General features: G+C 41.4%; 1 pseudogene; it reads right to left on the bottom strand.

Annotated features, from left to right (window-relative positions):
• Window positions 1–4,103: 4,103 nt before the first annotated feature.
• On the bottom strand, window positions 4,104–4,222 carry LOC120594709 (uncharacterized; annotated as a pseudogene).
• Between the last annotated feature and the right edge of the window lie 322 nt (window positions 4,223–4,544).

Raw genomic sequence — 4,544 nt, 5'->3', positions numbered from 1 at the left:
GTAAACTCAGACTTGGAAACTATTCATCACAAAAAGTTTGAGAGGCTCGCTGCACCCCCAATGTCTAGCTGCTTCACTGCCCTCAGAGTCTTTGCAAAGGTTAAATGAGTAAGTTGTCAGCAGGTTTATGTGCCGAAGGCAACTAACCTGCTCCTAAAAGTTAGAGCTCCTAAAAGTTATTATTCTTTAAAACTTTATAGTGAAGTATAATATGTAGTGAAGAAAAGAGCGTATTATCATTAAGTGCACAGTTTTATGAAATTTTCACAAACTAAACACATCCCTGGTATCTGGATTCAGATCAAGAAATAAATTATTACCAGCATCCCCAGAATCCATTTCCCCGGCCAGTTACCAACAGCCTGAGTTCTAACAGCAGACATTAGTTTTGCCCGTTTCTTATGTAAATGAAATCATATAGTAAGTACTTTCATTCAACATAATATCTGTGAGATCTATGTTATGTATGTAGCTGTTCATTCATTTTCATTACTGTATAGTATTTCACTATGTCGCTATACCATAATATATTTTAACCATTCTATTGATGGACACTTGAGAGTTTCTAGATTTGGGCTATTATGAATAGCATTGCTGTGAATATTGAAAACGTCTTTTGGTAAAGTTAAGCATGCAGTCCTCTTGGGTATATACTTGTGAGTGGAATTGCTGTATGATGGGTTATTTGTATGCTCCGCTTTAGTTAATATTCCCTAATAGTAGATAGTTCTATAGTGTTGTACTATTTGACACTGCCACCAGCAGTGAGTGAGCACTCTGGTTGTTCCACATTCTCTCAATTGGTAGTGTAAGTTTTCTTTTTTTTTAAATTTTATTCCGCTTTATATAATGGCATCTTATTGTAGTTTCAATTTGCATTTTCCTGATGATTAATGAAATAGAACACCTTTTCATGTATTTATTGGCCATTTCAATAACCTCTTTTGTAGAGAACTTGTTCAGTCCTGTGCCCATTTTCCTATTGATTGTCTGTCTTTTACTTATTATTGTTATTATTCTTTATATATTCTGGATATGAGTCCTTTGTGAACATTTTCTCTTACTCTCTTCCTTGCTTTTAAAAGCTTTAACATTTTTTGATATGTAGTGTAAAGTAAGAAACTAAAATGTCTTTGCCCAAACGCCTATTGGTTATCTCAATATTAGAAATGATTCTATTACTCTTTATTTCTTTATGCTTGTTTTATTATGTTATACCATGCATAAAAATTCAATATGTTTCTTGGTCCTAATTCCAGATTCCCATGAGAGAATCTGATTGGCCCAGCTGTGCCCCAAAGATAGGGTCTCATTGAACGAAATTGAGTTTTGAGGCCACACCCCTGTGCATGAGGAAGGAGGGTGATTAAATAGATTATGAGCAAAAAAGATACCCCAAAAAAGGCAGTGATCAGTTTCTTCTGGAAGCAGTAAACAGAGTGTTGGCCAGAAGACAGTAAGTAGTGGCATGTTTGTGAGCAGAATTACATCCCACTTGCCTGGAGGAATGAGTCTACTTCCTGTTCCTGTGGAATTGTCAGATATCTGCCGGAGTTTATAAGAGTTGATTGGCTTATGTGGACTCTAATTATTCAGCATCCATTCCTTCATCTAATATTTGCTGAACATCTGCTATGTACCAGGCCCTCTGCTTAGTTCTCTCTAAGTGCTGCTCTAAAGGAATTACTATTTTCAAATATTTGTAACTACAATGGTGACAAAATACTGACCCATATTACAAATATGCTATGCAACCATTAAAAATGGGGAGATAAACATACACGAATGTGACCTTGACTTTCTTCTGCTGCTTGGATGTCTGGTCAGTTATATTCTCATCTCATCAAAGATATTCTAACATGCTAGATTGGGCTAATTCGAGTTGGAAGCTGGTTAAGTATGCTTCCAGCATTCCCTCCTGAGAGGGCTCTGAGTTAAAGGTGGCTAAAAGAGGACTTGGTGTGAGATTTGGAAAGCAGAATGGGAGTCTCAACCACTCCCCTGGAGAGATCTCCATTGTTAGACACTGTGACAGACAGATGTGCCCACAGAGATGCCAGCTAGTCCTCAAGTCTTTAGTGACTCCTCTCTGATCAGCCTACAGTTCATTCCAGACCTTCGCTTCCCCAGCTCCTCCCACCTTCCGGCAAAGTCTCATTCCTATAATAACTCCCTTATTTCCATAAGGCTCCTGGTGGCTCTGCTCCCCTGAATGAAGTCTGACTGATATACCTTATCATAAAGGGAAGCATACAGGGAGGTGGTTAAGAGTGTGGGCTCCGGATTCAAACAGCCAGGGGTGAAGAATAACAAAGATAATCCACACACAGCTTTTAATATAATGCATGACACACAGCTACCACCCAAAAGACGTTATATAATAAGTAATGGCTCCTTCAGTGCCTGAGACATAACTTCTATTTATCTTTAGTTGACTTCCTGTTGGATTTCCACTTTCCTCAAGCCATTGTAACCAATCCACTGAAGAATTCTAGGACAGCACTTCTTGAAGTGGGGCATGATTGGGTGAGGGAGGGAGGGGAACTACCGGTCAGCCTTCCCTTCTTTCCCCATATGGAGAGTCCAGTATGCCCCTCTATAGTGGGCGTGTCAGTGCTCCACAGCTCCATGGGTCCCTACTTGCACACCTGCCCTCCAACCTCCTCCCCGTGCTTTCTCTCCCAACAGCCATGGCTGCAGCTCTTCTTTGCGGGACTGCCCTCTGCCTACTGGAGCCCTTTCCCTGTTCAAGAAGAAAGCCTGGGACTACATTCTTGGAAAGCCCAGCTCATAGGCTTATTATACTACAGAGCTCCCTGGGGACCAGGCTGAAGCTATGCCTGAGAGTGCTGGGCTTCCTCTCCTTTCTTGTCCTGCCTTTCCCATTCTGCTCACCAGTTTCCCCTTCGTGCACTTCCTTAATAAGTCACTTGCATGTGAATCCTCACTTTAGGATCTGCTTCTGAGAATCCCTTTCTAAGACATAAACCCTCTAGGGCTTTTTGAATATATGCTTCTCCACCTCACCTTCAGAGGGAAAGTGCAGAGACGGCAGAGGAGGAAAGTCTGACATTTAGGTCCCTGCACTTCCAATGGGCTCTGTTGTCTCCAAATAGGTGTGCCTGGGAAAGCTCATGGACCTTTCAAAGTTGGATCTGCCCGGGATCATCAAGGATGGGACTTGGCTAGGTGAAGAGAGTGAAGGGTATACCAGATAGAAGTGAGGATCTAGTTCCACCATGAACTAGCTGGGTGATTGAGTTAACTAGTAGACTAGCTATAAAAAAGGAAGGATACTAGTATCTGCCTCATAGGGCTATGATGAGGATTAAATGAGGAAATCCATGTAAAGCCCTTAACCTAGTACCTAGCATATGGTAGGCACTCAATTAATGTTAGCTTTTATTATTGTCCCTTATTTTCTTATAGTACTTTGTGGGTGCTTCTATTTCACCTCAAATTATTGTCTTGTATGTATGTATCTGTCTCCCACTTTATATAGTGAGACCCCGATGGGCAGCAGTCATCTTTGTGGAATACATAAACCCCATGTGGGTAAGGCCACATGGGGTTGATGTGGGTAATTGTAGATGCCCAAAATTCTGTAAATACTTGTGAAATTAAACAAAATTGACCAAGGGCATGAATGGGAAGCAAATGACAGAGAGAGAGAGAGAGAGAGAGCGAAAGAGAGAAGAGAAGAGGAGAGGAGAGGAGGAGGAGGAGGAGGAGGAGGAGGAGAAAAGAGGGGAGGGGAGGAAAATATTTTTTTCTGAGGGTGCTGCAGCTTTCATGGTTGGTTTGGGGGCAAAGTACAACCCAGTCCTCAATGATGAAGGACCTCGTAGAGACTTCAAGCCCACTATGAACTTCCTTCACCTAAGTTCAAGTAATATTGTGTTTGAATCACTCATATGTCACATCCTATAAGCCTTGCATTTATTTCTCTTTCTGTTCTCTGCGTATCACCTTTGAGTACAAGGACTTACATCTCTGAAAGCCCTTGTCTTTTTTTTTTTTTTTTTAGGTAGGCAACTCTTGGTTGACCTCACAGATTGCAAGGAACTTGTCAGCTTACAATTCCTTATTTTTTATTTCTTATTTACTTTTTACACCTACAGCACCTAGGTGGTCTCCCATCCAAGTACTAACCAGGCCCGACCCTGCTTAACTTCCGAGATCAGACGAGATCGGGCTTGTTCAGGGTGGCATGGTGGTAGACTGAAAACCCTTGTTTCTTAATCGCCCCTCCCCAAGAGTCATTTGGCCCTCATTCTTACTCATGTTCAAGGGAAAGGAAATAAGACGATATAGTAGGAGTACTAATTAGCTTTAGAGTCAGCTACACTTGGATTTTAATCTTGGTTTTGGGCCAGCTTCAACAAGTTCTTAACTTCTCTGGGCCTCAATTTCCTCATCTGTAATTTGGGGGTAATTATATCACCTATCTCACAGAGTCATGTATGGATTAGAAATAAGGGATGAAAAACCCTTTGCACTCTGAGATACAGCCCAGGGGAATAAAGGAGCCCCACACAGAGAAG

The sequence above is a fragment of the Pteropus medius genome, unplaced genomic scaffold (assembly GCF_902729225.1).
Source record: "Pteropus medius unplaced genomic scaffold, Ma_sr-lr_union100, whole genome shotgun sequence".
Lineage (NCBI taxonomy): Eukaryota > Metazoa > Chordata > Mammalia > Chiroptera > Pteropodidae > Pteropus > Pteropus medius.
The sequence above is the reverse complement of the archived record's forward strand: the minus strand, read 5'-3'. Positions and strand labels throughout refer to the sequence as shown.